Here is a 22,322-nt window from a genome sequence, read left to right on the forward strand (position 1 = left end):
CACCACTAAACCTGTTGATATTACTTTCTAAATATGTCTTAAATCCGTTGGTTTTTCTCCACTTTTTTCTGCATCCTTTTAGGCCATATGGCCATTACAGTCGCTCGTAATTGCCTTGCTGGTTTCTCCACGTGAATTCTTATCTCTCTTCAATCCATTAACCATGCTACTGTTGGAGACTTTTTCTTTTCAATGTCATTCAGATCCAATCGTGAATCTTCCCAGATTAAAATATTTCAAAGGCTTCTTGTTGTTCCTGGGATAAATCCTTAGAAACTACTGTGATATCTGGCCCATCTCTAAACCTTCTGCATCATCTCTTATTTTCCCTTTTCTCTGTCATCCAGGGGCATTGGCCTTCTGCTTTCTGCTTTCAGTTATTTAAACCTACTGTGCTCTTAACTGTCCCTGGCAGGCTCATTTCAGTTGCTGCTCCCTTATCTTTGAATGCTTTCCTTAATTCTTTGCCAGTTAAAACTTACTCATTTTTAGATATTGTTTATTTAGCTCAATCTTGTATGTACATGTATATGGGAATGTATGTATACATATTTGCGTGTGTGTGTGTATATATATGTGTCTATGTATGTATGTATATGTATATATTTGTGTGTGTATATATACAGATGTATATACACACATGTGCACACACACGTATACATACACTCCCATATACATATAATATCCATACATATCCATATATTTACATATGTACATTATATATCCATATGCACACACATATATACAACATACATCTATGTATATGTGTATACATGTATGTAATAGATGTATGCATCTATTAGGAAAGCCTCTCTGATCTCTCAGTCTAGCTTTTCACATTGCAACTTTTTTCCCCTTCACTAAACAATTAATATACTTGAGAGTACAATTTTGACTCTTTACCATTTTTTCCCCAGAGGAGTAGCACAAAACGTATATATAAACAGAATTGCAATATAGCTTGCTTTTGAGTGAAAAATGATTAACTGATAACCTAACCATCTTAAAAGGGAAGAATGCTTCTTTGGGGCCATACTGTCTCTTGCAAATTCTTGACAAGGCTTTTATAATTAATGAAGATGACAATAGAATGGAGGAAATAAATAAGGATATTAATTTAGCAATAATTTTAGGCTTCAAAGATTTGAAACATTACTCTGTTAAATTATTTTAATAGCATATATTTCCATTGATCTTCACTACGTTTGAAGACCAAACACAGAGTAAGCACTCTTCCCTAATGTCAGCTTTTTCAAACATACATAATGTTATTTTATTTTTAAATTGGCAGGTAAAATTGTGCATATTTATTGTGTAAAACATCATGTGTTTTGAAGTATACATAGATTGCAGAATGACTAAATCTAGCTAATTAACATATAAATTATCTCACATAGTTATCATGTATGTGGTACACTTAAAATTCACTCTCTTAGCATTGTTTGAGAAAACAATATATATATTGAAGTCAGTTGTGAGCAGCAATAGCAATAAAAACTTTACCTTAATCTGATGTTTAGAATAAGGACATTTCACATATGCTAGATTAGAGAAAAGCAAGTTAAGCTGAGAAGACTAATAGTAAACCTTTGTCATAGCTTTCCTGTAGAAAAATGCTCCTAACGAAGGATGTGTTTGGGAGAAATTGTTTATTCCATAAGAACAAACAAGCAAGCAAACAAAAAACCCTGGTAAGAAGAGTGCGCTAATAGAATCACTTACATATTAGCCCTCAAGTATCTTTCAGAGCCTGAATTTATAGTTTAGGCAAGCTAATAATGACACTAGAGCATTTTTTCAAATATGTTTTCCTAAACACAAGTTAGCAAGGTTAATGTGTAAGTATCTTGTTGGATAATACTCATTGTTTTTCAAGTGGGCAGAGGGGTTTATGCCAAAATTTCTGTAGAAGGCCACAAACTGTTCCTTCCCGGTTGCATTTCAGAGCCAGGGGTTCAAGGACAGTTCACTGTTAACTCTTACACAATGGACAGAAATATACAAGTAAGGGGCAAATCTTTGATTTAAAATTTGAATTTTTAAGCATCATATTATTAATTTTAAAAGTCCTAAACACACTCAGCATTACATATGCAAGGATGAAGTAAATGTCAGTAATAATACTTGAAGCACATTTGGATGATGGTGATGGAATAGTGAAGAAAATTATCTGGAAGAGGAATAGCACTCAGAAGACTTCAGAGAAACAGGACATGGGAAGTGCTGGATAGGAGTGAAAACATGAATCCTACTACTGCCTGTATATTGATGATGCTTTGCATATGTGCAGCTGAACTTAATTACTTGTTTTGCGAAAAAGATGTTCACACAGAAATGGGAAATTCTATGATACTGTCTTGTGAAGGACATTCTGTCAACAGCTGGAAGGAGCTGCTATTAGCAACAGGATTGTTGGTTCAACTTTAATGGCTTAAAGTTAGGCCAGACAACCAACTGGGGAAAAAAAAAAAAAAAATCAACAAAAAAAACTCCTAAGTTTCAATTGACATTCTGTGGTGAAATATTCAGGTTGAAGACACTTGGTGAAGAAAACTTCTAGGGATTCCCTAAATGGAGGGAGTCAACGGTCTTGTCTCAGTGATTTACCACAGAGCCATCAGGCTTTTTAGCACAATCCACCACAACGTTTCCCTCTCCCTCACCACCTATCCCTATAAGCTCATGCCCAGCAGGGAGTAAATAGTTTAATGATAATGCATATGTGATTCGTGGAAAGGAAATACAGGATTTCCTATTTTTATGGGACATAATCCATATTTGAAGATAACAATACTTACAATATCTGAGGCAGTCTATGATATTTACTGTGTTCATAGAAAATATGCATAGCTGTGTTCACTGAATTTTTAACATGGCTTCTTCTTTGATAAAATAATTTGTGTAAAAGTTCAAATAATAGAGAAAACTTTTACACACAGGAAACAACATTTTTTTCCTTAATTAAAAAGGTCACATTCTATAACATCTGGAGATATGTGACCCTACTTTTCATGTAAAGACCATCTGACCTAAAGGACCAATTCCTTGCCACCTGGTTGTCCCTCTCTATGTCACATATCAGACCTATGACTGGCTGAGAGGTGGCCATCAGGGCTGGCCTTCCAGGATCTGGAAGATCAAAGTCTGCTCATACAAACTGGCAAGGAGAACGTGAAATGCATAAATGCAAGAAATGAAAAATCTCCCTTGCTAGAGTGGTGGCTTACGGATCTTCTCTCTTTTTCCCGTGTGAAGGACATAATGCTTCTGGGAATGTCCTGGTGTCATAGCAATACTCTTTAGGGACCATTTCTGTGCTTTCTGTAACTTTGTTTAAGCAACAAAAAAGCAAAAAAGCTTTGAACTTGCTCAAAGGGTGGCTAATCTGATACAGACAAAGCGCAGATGAAAGTCATTTTTAGCCTGCAACTATGTTGGAGGATGGAAAAGAAAACTTGCTTTTGGGTCAAAATTGTGTGGGTTAGACTCTCAAATGAATCAGTTATTCACCATGTGTCCATTATCAAAACTTAGCCTTTTAGTTGCAGTTTCTTCTCTGGAAAGTGAGCCTAAAATGTTAATTTGAAAGCTTATTTTGGGATTAGAAAAGTAGAATTAATTAGATGGTATCTACATCGTAAAGCATCAGGCACATGAACAGTGCTCAATACATAGGACCTATTACTAAAATATGATGAAAATACTGGTTATGGTAATTTGACAAAACAACCTTTTTTGTGGATAGTGGTTACTACTTGATACAGAATAGTTTTATTTAAAGAGTGGTGACTCTAGTCTATAATTTTCCTTTAACGTGATTCTGTAAAAGAAATTTTAATTGAAAATATGTAAATATCAGGAGAGCAATATGGCTTTTCCAGTTTCTCTGTTCACTTTGCTTTAGTATATAGAATTAGAGATTCTTAATATATAAGTCCTAGAAAGTAATTTAGAAATCCTGTCATTGTATCTTCAGAGTAATAACCTTCATCACAGGGTCTGTTTGGGCTGAGAGTAGAGCTTTATTCATGTTTACCGGAAGTCCTAAGCAAAATTTATTGTAAACCAAATACAATCTACAACCCTTCAAAAAGATTCAAAAAACAATAATTTAAACCAAAGAACTCTGGCAGTGCATGGCCCTCATTAATTGAGGCAAACAAAAAATGACCAAATGACTATTGAAAACACAGAGGAGAAAAAGTACTAAGAAAGTTTACAGGGACTCACCTACAAAAGTTACTGGAACAAAAATCTGTTTGTTGACTCAGTAGTAATCAGTATTCATTTCTATGTTGTTTTATACTTAGGAAACTCTGAGTCTTTCTCTTTACTATCAGAGCAAATGGCAATCATGAAGTGAAGCTAATTTATTATTGATTATTAATTACTTGAATTTCTATGTTTCATAAGTAGAGCAACCATCTGTTAAGGGGAATAACAGGTTCTAGCAGGGAAAGGATTAAGAGTTTTATTTTCTTCAACTGAGGCCCAAAAGGAGCGAGGTTTTTCAAGTCAACGTGCATTCCATTTTGCTCAGGTGTCAGGGATCTATATTTATCTTGTGTTAGGCATGCATCTGAAGTGCTGGAAGTCTCAGGATGTCAATGGTTTTCAGATGTCAGGATAGCCTTAACGATAGATGAAGGGTTGAGAGCCTGTGCCTCATTTCTGAGTTCTCAGCTGCTATGTCGTGGAAATCCTGTTTACTTTCTGCATCTCCTCCTGCAAGACTCTGGAGCCAGTCTTGAGGTCCTACGTCTGCGAAAGCAAGCTCTTCTAGAAGTTGGTGAGCAGAATGCTTTTTGTTTAGAAGTGTGGCTGTAAATATTTTTGTAGTTGATGCACTGTCATCTAGTAAGTAACTATTATTTTTGGGCTCTCTAAAAAGGCAATTATTATCTGATATAATAGTTTAGTCTGTGATGCTTTTTTTAACTTATTTGTAAGTTTTAACCAAATGGTTAAAGAAATTTGCTTTTTAACCCTTAAACCTTACATTTCCACAAGTCTCTAAATTCCAAAGGATGCTATGGGTTTCGAGTTGCCTATTTCATGTATTTTACTTAGAAAACATCAGAAAACCCAAACTTCTCATGATTTCAAAAAGTGTAATTTTACTTGAAACTTATTTTCCTTTAGATTTCTTGTTTCTGTTTTCTGATAGGTTTTTAAGAAGATTAATATTTTCAAAAGGATACTCTAAAAATCTGGCCAATTTGATTATCCTCTTCCAACCTGGAAAAGTTTGTGTTTAAAATGAGACTAGAATTTGAATGACCTTCATTCTTGGGACTCTGAAAATGTTTTTTGCCTTGCTGTCACAACTGACAAATATATTTAAGAAATAATCTAAAAGACCAATCTTAATTTGACCCCTAGACAGAAGAAAACAAAACTATTTTTATACATAAAAGTTAATAATCATTAGTGATCATAAAAATTTTCTTGAGGGTGGGTGCCGCATGTCTTATTTGTGGGGTAGGGGGAGATTTGTTACCTAGCAAAATTTTTGTTATATGGTGTGTTTCATAATATGACTACATAAGATCAGACAACACCGCCAAGAATGACAAAGTCGTTACTTATACAGAAAGTCAAGTTATGCATATTTTGAGACAAGGTTGATACAAAAAAAAAAAAAGCAATTCCTTCTGTTTCTCCATGCTATTCTACAAGCCCTGGAATGAATTAGGTAGGTTTCTTTGCCTTTACAAAAAAGGTCACTTTCTTTTATTATTTGGGGAATGGTTGCTTGGTGCTAGACCGAATTCTGGGGAACCATTTAAGGCTAATACTTCCAAAGGGGTAAATTTCTTGTTCACACTCCTTGAGAGGACTCAACAGTTCAGATGAGATCTCTGTCTCAAAGAGAAATTGGCAAGCTATCTTGTTTTCAGTTATAACTGACTAAATAATAAAAGTGGATTTGTGGGGCAATATATGAGACTCCTGTAATCCTGACAAGAAGAAAGGAAAAATATTTTCAAATGATGTACTGTGCAATTACTAATTATTTGGAATCTGACCCTTTTGTAAAGTATAATGACAACTGTGGAATTAACTGTTCTAAGAGTTCAAGAAAGCAAACACCTGAGGATAATAAAACAATTTTCACCTGGGAAAAAGATACGCTCTGGAACTCAAGAACTACTGTCAGGCAAAAAAAAAAAGGGGGGGGTGGTTAAACTGCTGACAAATCATTGAAAAAAGACAGCTTAAAGTTGTAGAGTTGTAGAGTGGGATGATTAAATGGAAGGAAACGTTTCAGAGCAAAGAAATATAATATAAAGCTGTTGATGTAACTGTGGCTCATTTTGCTTTTCACCACAAATTGCTGATTAAGATGACTAAGGAATTTAATCTGATATTCTTAGTATTTACAAACTAATAAAGCTTCAGGTTAAATTATTTGAAAAAAATCCCAATTTTGAAATAAAGAAATGCTATAAAATGAGTGAAAAGGAAAAATGTATTTGTCTGATGTTTATGATTTTCCTAGAGATTGCAATTCAGATAAAAATTGTGAAGTACATCACTTTATTGCGTTCTGTGAGGAGCAAGTGGAGGTACTGAAGAGGGTGGGAATGAGCTTGGGTTTCCATATCATGTGACTGGAATCCTCAGTTATGTCTAATCCACAGTGGTTCAATCACAAACAATACATGCTCATCAGGAAAAGAAAATGATCTCAAATGTAAGTGTGCAAGGAATAGAAAAATAATATAGTCCAGTAAATAGTTTTAGTGTTGTATGTAGAAGTACAGTAATTGGCTAAGCCACTGGAAACTTTCTTTCTTTCTTTGTTTTTTAACAAAGTATGCCGTTGGTTCCACAATAAGCTTTCAAGTCATTTCTTTATGGAAAGGGTAAAGTGAATTCTGATTTGTATCTTCTGACAAACCATGTGGAGAAGAAGTAACACTTTTAGATACGTGCTTGTTGGTACCCTGTTAAATAGCTAAAGATGTTTTGAAATATACCCAGAGACCTTTGTCCCACAAACTATCGTACAAAGAAGGAAATGACAGAAAATTGGCAAGCATTAGAGGGGACATAGGAGACAGCTTGGCTCATTCACCAAGGACTCCGGACTGTGCTCAAATGGAAATGCATTGTTTGCCCTTCAGTGCTTGTGATGTTTAAAGGTGAAATGAGGATAGTTTTTAAAAATAAATTATTATTAGTTTCATCTCTTCACTAATGTTGTTCATTCTCATTAAGTCTTATAAATATTACTTTTCTCATTTTAATTTTTAGAAAATAAAAAAAGTCATGTCTTATTTTACGACCATGACTTAATAAGAACACTTCAGTCTAACTGAAATTCATTTGGATTCCTTTGGTCCCATGTTGAAACTTCATTGTAACTTTATTTAAAATGTAGCAAATGCCACTGCAAGATCTACTTCTTGTATCTCATTCCGGTAAGTTTTAGAAATGAAGTAATAAACATTAGTGTGTTCAATACAATGGTCTCATAAAATAGAACCCAAAGCATACTGTCTTTTTATAGAAGATATAAAATTTTAAGTAAACTGGATATCTACTTTAAGACTGAGCCCTAAAACATGAAATACCTATTTTGGTTGAATACATGATGGAGTTGCTATCTTTCAAATACCTTTATTCATTGACATACTCTTTCAAAAATATTTAATGAACACCTACACTGCTTTAGGAAATGCTATTAGAAATAATGTGCTGAACATTTATATGAATCTAGGATCATTTTACAGGCGGTTTTCTGAACCTTGTTCATATAGAATGAAATTTTTGATGAAGGTTAACAAACAAAAACTGTTAGTAAATGGTGAAAACATATTCATCATTTTATGGACACTTTTCCCCATGACCCCACAACAACAGCTCCCTTAAAGTGTTATCAGTCTCTAGGGGGAAAAATAGACCAAACGAGTGACAGTTATATTTCCAGAAGGACTAGAAGGAAGATACTGGCAGAGTTGTTGCCATTGCTTACTCTAAGCTTCTCGTTATTGCATCATTTACTCTTAAAATGCTAAGTAACTTCACACAACTTAGGAAGCCTCTCCAGAATAAAATAACTGTAGTCTGGATTCTAAGCTTTAGGATTGATAACTTCCTACATTATTTCTTCTTGAACTATTTCATCTGAAATGGGGAATAAATAGTATTCTTGATTTTATCTTGGTCTCTTGGGGAGACTTTTAATTTCTATTAGCCCTATCCTTTTAAGAGCTGCTTGGTCAATAGGTACATCTAAGCATATGCCATAGACAAGGAATTACAGGGCAGAAAGGTATGAGCTGTGATAAGCTTAATATACAGGAATAAGAGCATTCCTTACAGACCTTTGCTATTGCCTAGAGTTGGAGCACCTTGCTTGCATATAAACACCATAAAGGTATTGGAGTTATTCCATTTGTAACTACTTGTATTAATAACAGCAATGCCCCCGTGTCTGACTCATACATAATAATAACTCAGATTTTATTCATTTATTTAAATTATTGTCTATTTCCTAAATCAAAATATTCATCTTCTTCTAAGGACTATGACTAAAATTTTAAGAATTATGCATTATGGAAATAACTTAGATACATTTGTTTCTTATGTTTAGCACTTTTTCTAAAAATATCCAAATTGACGTAGCTCTCTACTATAACATAATACATACAGCTGTGCAACTTTTTTTTGTATTAAATTCTCAGGTAGGTAGTTTAATGGAATGTTACTACTGCTGTTCTTCCCAGCATGTCTGTGTGTTTGTTTATTTTTATAATATAAGACAGATCCTCTACTCATAAAATGAATTATGGGATTTAACAGAGAAATATTCTATAATTTATAAGACACTAAATATATAAACTCACAGATGCTGAGAATGTCTCAGTAAATCGTTTATGAAGCTCATTCATTTCACCTAATGCCTCTCACTGATGTCCTAGTCCTTTCCCCAGTCTGCATGCAAAACTTAGATGTGCTTGCTACTGTGTACAGTCTCTTAGATCTCTTTGCTGTCTGTACTGAATTTTGGATGAAGCCAGAGAGAAACCTTTAGCTCAGTCAGTTTCACTCTGGGCCCAAGGGTCATCTTGGAGATTTGCTAATCTTTCCTCCAGGAAAGGGCTGTGATTTCTCCACCTTTCACTTGGTGAACAACCACAGCATGCACAGTACTGTTCTTTGCTAGCCTAGTCACATATCCCCTCAAAACCCTCTCTGACGTTTGGGGATGGTGGCTAGCTGGTGGTAAAAGTACAGGCATCACCCATTTTCTTTCTCCATCACTTAGTTCCTTTCTGACTTAGACAGCTGCTTGAAAGTTCCTTCCCCTTCAGTCTTCCAATCTTTGTGTATTGTATCCTTGTACTGCAGCCCTGTTATAATCATTCAACAAAATTCTGTATGGTTTACCAGCTGAAGTTGGGAAATACAGGATTAAGCAAAGGGAAAAATAAATTCTAGAATTAAGAGGCAAACAGGAAGCTTACTATAATTCCTCCCATTATCTTCTCCACCCCATTAATATTCCTCTTGAGTATTAAAGGTAGCATTTTCTTCTCTCAACTCTCCCATGCAAAACTTCCGTACATAGTAACAGCAAGAGAGTTTCTGAAGCTGAAATCCTGTAGAATAAATAAAAGCAACTGAAACAATCTGAATGGTATTTTGAAAAAAAGAAGAAAAAGAAAAGCACTTAATTATTTACCATGGCAAAGCAACAGCTATGAAGCTTGCCTTTTCTTTTTTTCTGAGGCTTAGGGCTGGACGTCAACTTTCAGCTGCTCTCCCAAAGTTTACATTTTTTTCATAGCAAAAGCTACAAACAGAAGTGGGGATAGTTCGTAGCACACTCTAAAACTAAGAACTACTGATTTTTTTACAAGTAAGGATGTGGAGGCTTGTAGACGTTAGTGACCTTTTATGCCCTTGTCTAGCCATATTGCTTTCTTCAGTTTCCATTTCTGCAGATTTTCTAGGCTCCCATTCCCCATCCCCCACTTGCTAAGTGATATCAATTTTCATGACTTCACCTATAATCTGTATGTTGAGGAGACCCCAATCTACATCTTATGGCTCCAATCACTCTTCTCAACTTCAGACCCATATATCTCCATGCCGGTAGGTCAGGTTCTCGAGTTGAAAGTATCTAAACTCTTTTTGTTGTTGTTATTGTTGTTGAGACGGAGTCTCGCTCTGTCACCCAGGCTGGAGTGTGGTGGTGTGATTTAGGCTCACTGCAACCTCCTTCTCCCAGGTCCAAGAGATTCTGCCTCAGCCTCCCGAGTGCTGGGACTACAGGCGCCTGCTGCCAACCCAGCTAACTTTTTTGTATTTTCAGTAGAGACGGGGTTTCACTGTGTTAGCTCGGATGGTCTCCATCTCCTGATGTGATCCGCGTGCCTCAGCCTCTCAATGTGCTGAGATTACAGGCCTGAGCCATATAACCTTGTTAATGTGTTCTGATTCAAGATGTACATTTTTATGTTCAAAATTAAATTATAATCCCCAAGTGAGTATCTTTTACTAGGCTTGAATTTATCCCAGCCTTCAATAATATATATGCATATAACATATCCCCTGCAAATTATTTTAAAATAAAATGGTTAAATTTTAATAGCTATTTATTACCTACGTAGTACCTGCAAAGCACTCTAAAAATAATTATGCAAAGTGCCTAGTATTTAATGAGAAGTAAATTATTGCCTGAGGCATACTCTCTACTGTTAGACTGCGTATGTTTGAAACTTAGATCTCCAACTCCCCAGCTCTGTGACCTCGGACAAGTTAATAAACTTCTCTGTACCTCTGCTTGCCTATCTGTAACACATGGATAATAAACATACCTACCTCATAGGGTAACTGTCCAAGATAAGCAACTTAATGCGTACAAAATACTCATAAAAGTGTCTTGCATATTGTAAATGCCATAGAAGGGTTAAATATTATTTAAGTTTTACAATAATTTTAAAATAGATAGTGTTATCTCCATTTTACAAATGAGTAAACAGACTTGGAAAGATTTAGAATTTGGCTCAGGATCTTGCGGCCAGTTAGTGAAAATGCCAATATTAAACCCTGATAGGACTAAACCCACCCCACCCCACCCCTAAACCTGGTCCTGTATTTCCCCTCCAGTACCTCCTTTTGTCTTGTTACTCAGGCGTAAAACCTGAGACTTACAATTTTTTCCTCTCTACCTAGCTAATTAGTCACCAAGCCTTAGCTATTCATGCTACCTTCTAAATATCTTCCATATCCACTAAATATTTCTGAAATATTTCCCATGTTTCCTACCCCCACCCACATAGCCGCTTTTTAAGTCCAACTACATAATTTCCTTTCTCGATTATTTTGATAGGCTTCCTCTGGCCTTCCCTCCAATCCATTCTCCATGCTGATGCCAAGGTCATCTCCTAAACCCAAATTTTATCATGTACTACTTCCCTAAAAATCCTTGAGTAGTCCTATGTTGCTTTCAAGATAAACCCCCAAGAGAATGAATTCCAGGTAATCAAGGCACACATATACTATAAAGTTTGGTATATTATGTGTTAAATTACGGCATCATGTTTGTGGTCATTTGTGGCCACTTTTCTGCTGTTTTGTCTTGTTCTTCCAAAACTCATACACTGTACCGAAGCCTTACTGAAATTTGTTTTTCCAGTTGTATGTTTATTATTTTGTTTTTTTTTTTATGTATCTCTATTTGGGGAAATGCCTATGATCCACTCTACCTTCTCCCACTCCGTACCCGGATCTTTATATGCAGTCCCGGCATAAGGAACCACTTCCTACACCACTGTCCTTTCACGCCTTCTCTCCCTCACCATCCACTCTCCCCACCTGAGTTTAGGTACCACAGCCTGTTAGAATTGTCTGTTTATGAATCTGCCTTCCTAGACCTGCTGAGAGCTACTTGAGGGGGGTGTCAGGTTTTTGTTTTGTTGATCCCCACGTTTTCTCCAATCAATCAGAAGTCCAAACTAAAAATACTTTAGGAATGTATTTAAGTTTACTCTTGCAAGGGCTACTGATTAATCAATTGCCAATGTAATTGGAGGGAATAAAGGCATATATAAATAAAACAAAGCTGATGATTCAAACTGTGATAGCAGAATAATTTCACATGTAATCTGAAGATTTCAACAAGAGCTTGTTAGGAGATGTAATACAGCATTAGAGTCAGAAAAAATAGTTGCAAAAAGCTTGAGTTAGTATTTGCCTGTCTTCTGGCTTGTGATCTGTTGGTGAGGGGAGCCAGATCAGAATTTGGTTCAGGTTACAAGTATAATCACCCAGCAGGTGCTTGCTATGTAGGCAAAAGGTTGAGGGCAAGATAAGATTAGGAAAGGACATGCACTGTGAGGGCTGAGCCAAGCTCTGGGTCTGATCTAGGTTTAAATCCTTCCTTGGAAAACAAGGACTGGCAAGTGAATACTGGAAACTGAAGAGTGAGAAGTATTATCCAAAAGCACACAGCTCACTTTTAACAGCTAATTAAATGAGACTAGATTTATCACAGTAGTTCTCAAAAATTGGTGCATGAGAACGATAAAAAAATGTTTAACTTGGTATTCACAATGCCTTTTTAAAAATTGTTACTACATTGTCATTGTAATTATCATCATCATTATCCTTATTGTTTCCCTGAATCTATATTTGTGCTCTAAATGTCCCACCTCAGACTACCTAAGATTTTTAATCCCTTCTAGGAAGTTATTTAAAATCCACCTACAATTATTTTGGTAGCCATTTACGGAGAGGGTAATTTAGCTTCCTAATATTACACTATTTTTATGTCATCTTTTATAAATACAAGAATAGTATATCTTCAGTGTAGTCACTCAAGCTTCTTTAGTGTAGTTTTAGTGCAACAGACTTAGAATTTTCCTCTATCTTCTTTTGAACAGATTTTGAACAGTTATTTATTTATTTATTTTTTTGAGACAAAATCTTGCTCTGTCACCCAGGCTGGAGTGCAGTGGCATGATCTTGGCTCACTGCAGCCTCTGCCTCCTGGATTCAAGCGATTCTCCTGCCTCAGCCTGCCGAGTAGCTGGGACTACAGGCGCCCGCCACCACACCCGGCTAATTTTTTGGATTTTTAGTAGAGACAGGGTTTCACCATGTTAGCCAGGCTGGTCTCTATCTCCTGAACTCGTGATCCACCTGCCTCGGCCTCCTAAAGTGCTGGGATTACAGGCCTGAGCCATGGCACCCGGCAAGATTTTTTTATTATTTAGAGACAGGGTCTAGCTCTGTCAGTCAGGCTGGAGTGCAGTGGCACAGTCATAGCTCATTGTAATCTCAAACTCCTGGCTTCAAGTAATCTTACCCCCCTCAGCCTCCCAAGAAGCTGGTACTACAGGTACACACCACCATGCCCAGCTAATTTTTGTGGTTGTTTCTTTTTGTAGAGGCAGGGTCTCTCTATGTTGCCCAGGCTGGTCCCAAACTAATGGCCTCAAGCAGTCCTCCCCACTGGGCCCCGCAATCCACTGGGATTTTAGGCACGAGCCACTGCGCCCTGCCTTGAACAGAATTATAATAAAGTTCTTGGGTGTTTCATGGCCTTTCAGTGGATGCTCTGCCCCTATATTCTGACCTGGCCATGTTTCTTGTCTCAGCCTGCTTCTTTCTCCTATGCATGACACAGAAGCTCTAACCTCAAAAGTGTTGTCCCATGTCATTTTGCACATCCATAATAATCTCTCCTGTTTCTCATCACTCAAGCATCTTCTAATTTTTCTTCTTTGAGTTTCTCTTTAGTCATCTTGAAAATTCTGAGAGATGGTGCTAGCATATACATCAGAGCTTCCTGATAGCACTGGAGTTAGGAGCCAAGTTTCTTAGGTGCTTTATTACTGCCAATGTCCTTTCTTTAACCAAAGAACAACAGGAACACACCTGTAGTGAGACAAATTCATTACTCATTGCAAAGAGAGAGAAATGTACCATAGGGAACTGACAGTGACCCAGTAAGAACATGTTAGGAAAAATCTATTGTAGAATTTGGACTTTGGTTGGTTGACTGGGGAGGGTTGAGGGGTGATACTGAAGGAAATAGAGGTTTGCTCTGAATTGGATGTTGTCAGGAGGCAGGATAATTTTATGATTGGTTGCCTTAATCTTATTTAGGACAAGGGAAGACTAGACTGAAGCTAAAGCTGTAATTGATAAAGAAGAAGAGTCACTCATAGTAAGTGGGAAGGGAATGGGTAGTATCTGCGGCTTGGACAGTGTTCATAATCATTCTGGGTTCAGACATAAAAGGGTCTCATTTTGTCTTGACTCATCATGATCACAGAATGGTTTTATCTAAAGTAAATGTTCTGTGAATTGTTTGTGTTCAGCAGAACAAACACCAAGGCCAACCAGTGAGTGCTGGACCTGTGTCCAGAAACAGCAAGACCTAACTAATAATACCAGGCCAGCTCCTGGATGATGGGCTATTTTCTCTTTACATTACAAAGTTCTTTGCTACTTCAGTAATTAAATGTGCACACTTAAAATCCAATTTCTACTACTTTTGACTGTTGAAATAAGATTCTTTTGAATTTCCTTCTTAAGCTCTATAATATAGGCTCAATACATGGAGTACTTTAGTACAAAATATCATTCCTGTTATGCTAGCAACCTGAAAGACCAAGAGATCAGTCTGTGTATAAAAATGATAATGTGCACAAATTGTTTGGGGGAATTGATTCTTTTCTTTGCACATATACCATAAAAACTAATTTGTTATATAAATGAAAAAATTATGCCATTGGCACATATAAAATACAGTAGAATGAAATTTTAATTACTCAAAGCTTCTTATGAAGAAATTAAGGGATCTTTCTACTTACTATATAGATGAATAACATGCTAATCAGATAGTAGAATCCTGCAGTTGGGAATTATCTTAAAATGTATTTCTGAAAATATGCACCTCTGTGGAATTCATATAAATGTGGTTAAATACATATGCTCAACTTTCTATTTAGATATTCCAGATACCACCTGAAATAGAAGAGATAATCTGACTTTTTCTATTATACAACCATAGACATTCTTTTGTCGTTTTTATTTCTTTAATTTTCCACATTGACAGATATAATTATATGTATTCACTGTGTCTTAAATGTATAAACATTGTGGAATGGACTCAGTCTAGCCACTTAACATGTGTGTTATATCACATAGCTATTATTTTTGTGGTGAGAACACTTTACATCCACTAAGCATTTTTTTAAGAATTCAGACTTTCATCATAAGCTTTGCTTAAATAAAAAAAAATCTAGTAAGTGATTCAAGTCTGTGATTGAATAATATTCCATATATTTAGGTAGTATATGGATTGAAAATGAGTAGAAATATTGACAAATATCCCATGGTAATAATCTACTTTGTAACTTCTCATGAATCTGTACAGGAAGTAGTGGTAGAGAGACGAAGAGCGATAAGGCTATAAATTAACTTGATTCCATAAGTCACACAAAGAAAAAGCATCTTTTCTTTATGGTAATGTAATAGTTAAAACATTTGTAATATTCATATGTGTACTACTTTATTATACATATATGTGTTTTAAACATGAGCTGCACGATAAATTCAAAGTTTCAGTGCCATATGTAAAATTAAGTTTATTCTTTTTTTTGCAGGGAGGTGGGGGTCGGTCTTATGATAAAGGCAATACAAGAGAAATAGTGTGTTTTAACCTCTGCTGTATTTATCATAGTATCTTGTTAATAAGCTACTTCGATTCTATTTTATAGAGTTTGTTCCTTCAGTTACTCTTGAAGATATCATCTAAACCAAGAAAGATGTCATTCTTCACTTCCTCCTTAAGGTCTATCCTTTCACAAGATCCTGCTTCATCTTTCCTATTTTAGAATAAAACATGTAGCTCTGTTTTATGTGAGCCAGAAATAATTTACTGAACAGGAAACTGTAGTTAAGAAGTAAAAATCCCAGTTAAAAATTTTAACTTTTAATGAGACAAAGAGGCATGAATCTTTTATAGATGAGAGATGCTTGTCATGGGCCTAAGAGAGGGGGTTTATTTAAGTCTAGTCAGCACTTTTGATTCTTAAATTTGAATAGTTCAAAAATTAAATTAGAGTAGGATCCTGATAACCGAGTTGACTCCTTGTTAACAGTAATAAAAGGTAAATACTATCAATAAATATAAAATATCTACTAGTTACTTGGGAAGTTAAGATAGTACTTTTGGTATCTATTTTATGCAGAACCAAATGCATATAATTAGCTAATATGCTTTTGGATGTCTATACTCTGTAATATTACTGTCTGAAAAGTTGTTACAGATAAACATTTATTATTTTTCTGAAAGTCAAAGGGATATTTTGTATGCCCGGTTTAGCAGCAGTTATCTATTTGAAATGAAAATAAAAGAGCATTAATGCCAATCAGCTTTCTTACTAGAAATATTCCTATACTTGATGTTTTTCCACAAACTCTTAACACATCACAGATATTTTTTAACTACTTATATAAATTATACCAGAATAAAATGGGCATCATTCTCTTTTTTGTTTACATCGAATCCTTGTTTCTGCAGAGCACATCCGTGTTGTGGAGAAACAATGGTGATTGTTTTTAATTGCAAAAACTACCCAGATTATTTCTTGGAGAGCCTCCTTGTTTTCCACTGGGTTTAGACATAGGCTCTCTTTCACTCTTTGTCCTACATTTTTAGACCATCATAATGTATTTACATTTTATACACCCAGTGGCCAACAAGAGAATCTATACATATGTTCACTAAAAAGCAGGTTCATACAATTAGTTTATTCATTCCTTCTTCCTGATTAGGTTCTTCTTTACTTAAGTCCAGTTCCTGACTCCAGAATAAAAATGAAATTATCACTGTCTCTTGTTCATCAGTCTGTGGTTTTTTTGCAGGGGAGCCCTCTGTGTCTTAATCTTTGCTGCTGCTGCTGCTTCGCAGCTCCATCTTTCCCTCAAATTCCCCACTGTGACACTGAAGTACTTCCCTGATTCTGCCCTTCCTTGGAAACCAAATCTGGATTCTTGACCCCAATTCCAATACACCAGTTTATAATGTGAAGTGAGAAATTGCGGGATTAAATATTTCCTGATATCAGTTGAAAACTGTGGGTGCCCTTGTTATTTGCTCTGCTACTCGTTAGCTTTTTATACTGGATTTGTCACTCCAACTAATGCCAATATAAAAGAAATGCTAAGTTCTTTGTTCCTTTGACCTTTAGTGTTTTTTTCCCCTCTTCTTGCGTAGGGATATATCCAATTTTCATTACTTCTCTTCTATCTACCCCTGCTGTTACGTTCCAGAATGCCATCAAGATGAAAGCTAACCAAAAGTATTTCTCCTACTTGTGATAATGACTCTTAGGGCTTGCTTTTCAGTTTTACAGCCCTCTTTGCCATGGCTGCCACTATAAATTGCAAGCACGTTCCCCGTTAATCCAAACTTTGCCTAGAATGAGATCACATTCCCTTCATTAGGCTGAATACAAGTTTAGTTCAGGGTCTTGTGTGTTTCTAGCATTCATTCATTAGTCATCTAACTGAATTTCTCAACCCAATTTATTGCTTTTCATGTGACCTTTTAAAAGCACAAACTCGTATCCTGTCACTCCCTCAACTTATAATTACTTAATTGTTCTATTCCACTTACAGAATAAAGTTCAAGCTCCTTAGAATATCATGCAGGGGGCTTCAAGGTCTGGTATCCACCCATCTTCCTCACGTTTTGCCACTTCCCTGAAAACAGTTTTTGTACTTTTGCAAGCATATCACTTCCTTTTTGCCTCTGAATTTATGCATGCTGTTCTTTCTGCTTCCATTGCCCTTTTTCCATCTTCTGTGATTAGAAAATATCTATTCATCCATTGAAGCCCTTCTGTTATTTTACAATCTATCTCCTATCAACAAAATCACAATCTGTTCAAGACCATATTTTATTAATTTTTGTATGCCAGTGTCATGCTCAAAGTCTGGAGTATGATGAAAGGTCAGTTCGTGTTTGAATGAACAAGTTAGTTCTTTAGCACGTTTCCTTTCTCTTAACTCAAAGCTTGGAATCGTATTATTTCTTTACTCTTCATAATTTCTCCCAAAAAATTCTAAGGTGGCAAGCTTCATGAAAACTCTTGGAGTTTTCTCTAATAGTCTTACCAAAACAAATGGAAGACTCTTTCTTGGTTTCCATGATAGCTTTTCTTTGGTTCAGATTGATTAATTTTATATTTCACTTTTCCTTTGTCAGGATAATTCTGTTTTTAGGAAGGATAGAAGCTTGGACTTAATTTTGAATTTTGATTTAATTTTTATTTGTTTTCAAAGCCTTAACAGATATCATTTTCTTCCTTTAAAGAACTCTTTCTAAGCAATAGGAACTCTTATGGTATTTCTTTGTTCTTTAGAGTTGATTCTATAGATACTCCTTGACTTTATGTTAGGGTACTATCCCAATAAATCTACTAAAGTTAAAAATATGAAAATATCATTGTAAAATTGCATTTAATACATCTAACCTATTGAATACCATAGATCAGACTAGCCTATCTTAAATGTGCTCAGAACACTTACATTAGCCTACATTTTGGCAAAATCATCTAATACAGAGCATATTTTAGAATAAAATGTTGAATATATCATGGAATTTATTAAATCTAGTATTGAATTATGGTTTCTACTGAATGTGTATTGCTTTTGCATCATTGTGAAGTTAGAAGATTGTAAGTTGAATCATTGTAAGTTGGGGACCGTGTGTGTGTGTGTGTTTGTGTGTATGCATGCGCACACACACATATGCAGTTTGAGCAAATAATTGTGTTATCAAGATGGTATGACAGTCCAATATTTTAAAGTGATTACTCTAGAGAAAAGTTAGCATTTTGGAAGCTGATAATTATTTTCTAATATTTATTATTTGACAAATACTATGAAAATAAATCTCAAGCATTTTCTTAAGTCTACAGTTGTGACCAGTTGGGATGATTTTGCCTGCAAGTAACAAAACAATCCAAAAAAAGCAGTTTTGGAGGGACTTTTTTTGTTGTTCATGTAATAAGGAGTCAATAGAATGAATTAACCAGCTTGGAATCATCCTTAGGCTCACTGATATTAATTAATTCCTAGGGCTTTAGGTTGGCTTTTCTTACTGTTATCTTACAAGTACAAAGTGATGACAGTAATTGGAAGGATCATGTCTTTCTATAACAATGCCTAACAGCAGTAAGAAACAAATTTCTGTCTTCTTTCAGTCTTTTAAAACAGAAAACACTCCCTGCAGCTCTGTAGCTGACTTGTTTTTATGCCTCAGTGTCAGCATGTTGTTAGATACTTGGTATACATCTCATTATCAAGGAGAATTGTGGCTTAGACCAATCAGTATTCAACCTCTGTTGCTTAGGAGAGATTTCATCATCACATAGACATGAAATATCTAATGCGAAATCAGAGCTCAGTGAGGAGAGATGAGGTGGAAAGAGTGGAAGTAACTTCTGTCACAGTAGGTCCTTTTCTAATTTACATGAGTTCAATTTTTGAAAATTAAAATATATGTATCCTCACACACAGGGGAACAACACACAGTGGGGCCTTTCAGAGGGTGGACAGTGGAGGGAGAGAATCAGGAAAAATCACTAATGCATACTAGGCTTAATACCTGGGTGACGAAATAATCTGTACAACAAACCTCCATGACACAGTTTGCCTATGTAACGTACCTGCATGTGTACCCCTGAACTTAAAAGTTAAAAAAAAATTAAAAATAAAATATATGTATCCTCCAAATAATTTTTAAAAAGTAAAATTGCTGTGAAGGGCCAAGCACGGTGGCTCACGCCTATAATCCCAGCACTTTGGGAGGCTGAGGTAGGTGGATCGTCTGAGGTTAGGAGTTCGAAACCAGACTATCCAACATGGCAAAACCCCATCTCTAATTTAAAAAAAAAAAAAAAAATAGCCGGGCGTGGTGGCAGGTGCCTGTAGTCCCAGCTACTTGGGAGACTGAGGTAAGAGAATTGCTTAAACCCATAAAGCAAAGATTCCAGTAAGCAGAGATCGTGCTGGTGCACTCCAGTCTGAGCAACAGAGCGAGACTCCACTCAAAAAAAAGAAAAAAAAATTGCTGTGAGAAAAACAAACTCTTCAAATATACATTGGATGCTGAAGTTTGTTTCTCACTTGGCTATGATACTCTTTTCAATTATATCTGTGCTACGGTCTTCTAGGGCGTTGTCATTAGAGAAAGGTGAAACTGATAAGACATTGAAGTACCAAAAGTTGGTCACACCTAAATTCATTGCAAAAATTACTTAGTTTAGGACAGAATTTTATTCTGTTTATGTAAAGATTATTACCATTTTCTGTCATGCATAATACATATTCTTTCATGAATATTGTTACAATTTTTAGAAATTTCATAAATGCTTTGGTTTTTTTACATTGTTTCATATGAATAGTAATAGATTACAGTGTGATATATATATTTAGACCCTGCATTTAGGGTCTGAATGCAGCAGCCAGCATTCAACTCTTAGCTCAGCACTGTTTGACCTTAAGCAATTTAGCTAACCTCACAGAGCATCATTTTTGCCATTTGTAATACTGTGAAAATAGTGACACTTAAAGAGTATTCTGAAGATCAATTTAGATGGTCCTGTGTTTTCAGAATAGGATATGGTTTGTGGTAAGCACTGTCTGCTCTGCAGTAAACACTCTCAGCATTAGCCACTAGTGTAAAAGAATGTTTTAGGGTGAAAAAGAAAATTTTATTTAAAATATTTTCATCTTTGCTTTCAAATGGAAAAAACTATTCTGTATTTAATTCCTTTAAGAATGTATTACTTTATATTTTATTGTGAATTGTTATTTACACAATCTTGGGTTTCTCATGGTCTCAGGCCTCAATATAAGTGTTTGATTTTTCTTACCCTTAACATTCACAGTAAGATGATATGCATTTATCCATAGTAAGAGGCATTGAATATACTAAAAGTGTTTGCAATGTTTACATAACAAAAGAGCAAAGAAATTCATAACTGCCATAAATACTTCCTAATATTTTAAGCTTGAATAGTTTTAGATTTAAAAATCATTAAAATGCTTTCAAACTTATATATGTACTTTTAACTTTGCATTCATTATTTTCAAAGTAAACTTGGATATATTTTATAATAAGTCAGCTCTAAAGTTACCAAATAATAAAGATGGTTATAAAATGCATCCAGTAAGTTCTTCACTTTATAGCATTATGTACAATTTTTGTGCTCTGAAGCAGAATTTTTAGTCTCTATTAGTGCTTCTTCATATAAATCAACATAGAACTTTTAGCATTTTAAAACTAATTGCTTTTGAATTGTAAGATGAAAATTACACCTTTTCCCTAATAATGCCTCAACACAGCAGATGCTCTATTAATTTGAAATGACTTACTTATTTTGAAGTTACCATGACATCTTTTTTATGTTTTCATTCTCAAAGTCCCTGGCCTCTGGTAAAAATTGCCAAATCTTTCTATGGATGGGGGAATATCCTCTGCTTTTATCCCTCCTCTGCATTGACCAATAGATGGTAACTGATCTCTGACTCTTGTTTGAGAAAGAACCTGGAATATCATTTTCTTTATGGAGCTTGCCATCTCTCCTAGAACCTTCTCCCTTTGTAGGTTGTGCTATAAACTTTCCATGATAGTACCTATTGTGCTAGTTTATAATTTTCTAAATTTCAGTGTAAGCTTATTATCATTAAGCTAGGGTGTTATTGATTTTATTTATTTTTAAATTATCTGGACCCAGAAATATCTGGTTTCAAGAATAATTATTTTATTAAAATAAATGACTATGTGAATAAATGTTTTAACTGAAATCTGTATATGGAAATAAATAATTTTAAAACGTCAAAGTTGTATAGATAAATGCATCTGTTGAGAGATTTATATTGACAAAAGGCAAGGATTTAGACATGAACCAGAAAATGCCTGTACTTTACCATGCATTCTGTCTTAGTCTGTTTTATGTTCCTATAAGGAAATACTTGAGGCTGGGTAATTTTTAAAGAAAAGAGGTTTATTTGTAACTCATGGTTCTGCAGGCTGTACAAGAAACATGGCACCAGCATCTGCTTCTGATAGCAGCTTCAGGAAGCTTCCACCCATGACAGCAGGGGAAGGAGAGCAGGCATTACATGCAGAGAGAGGGAAGGAAGGTGCCAGACTCTTTTTAACTATCGGATCCCATGGGAACTATTTAATAATAGAGTAAGGACTCATTCATTACCAGGAGGATATCACCAAGCCATTCATGAGGGATCCATTCCCATGACCCAGAGACCTCCCATTT

At 35.4% G+C, this 22,322-nt stretch overlaps 1 protein-coding gene and 1 long non-coding RNA gene across 6 annotated transcripts in view; one reads left to right on the forward strand and one right to left on the reverse strand.

The window, feature by feature from the left end:
• The window catches only part of LOC117072042, a 113,217-nt gene that overhangs the window by 45,150 nt on the left and 45,745 nt on the right, over window positions 1–22,322 (reverse strand). For all 3 annotated transcript variants that reach the window (XR_004432689.1, XR_004432691.1, XR_004432690.1), the window contains exons 3-5: window positions 14,838–14,991; window positions 13,656–13,896; window positions 9,477–9,611 (exon numbers count right to left, since the gene is read on the reverse strand). This is a non-coding gene — a long non-coding RNA (uncharacterized LOC117072042). The remainder of the gene's footprint in view (window positions 1–9,476; window positions 9,612–13,655; window positions 13,897–14,837; window positions 14,992–22,322) is intronic.
• Window positions 4,567–22,322, forward strand: part of CD36 (CD36 molecule) — an 80,439-nt gene continuing 62,683 nt past the window's right edge. The window contains exon 1 of one of the 3 annotated variants that reach the window (XM_033191881.1): window positions 4,567–4,789. The gene's annotated coding sequence lies outside the window, so the exon portion shown is untranslated. Of the gene's footprint in view, window positions 4,858–22,322 lie in introns of all 3 variants that reach the window. The other 2 variants (XM_033191888.1, XM_033191885.1) reach the window with 2 other exon arrangements.

This window comes from Trachypithecus francoisi, unplaced genomic scaffold, assembly GCF_009764315.1.
Source record: "Trachypithecus francoisi isolate TF-2019V2 unplaced genomic scaffold, Tfra_2.0 Lachesis_group4, whole genome shotgun sequence".
Classification (NCBI taxonomy): Eukaryota; Metazoa; Chordata; class Mammalia; order Primates; family Cercopithecidae; genus Trachypithecus; species Trachypithecus francoisi.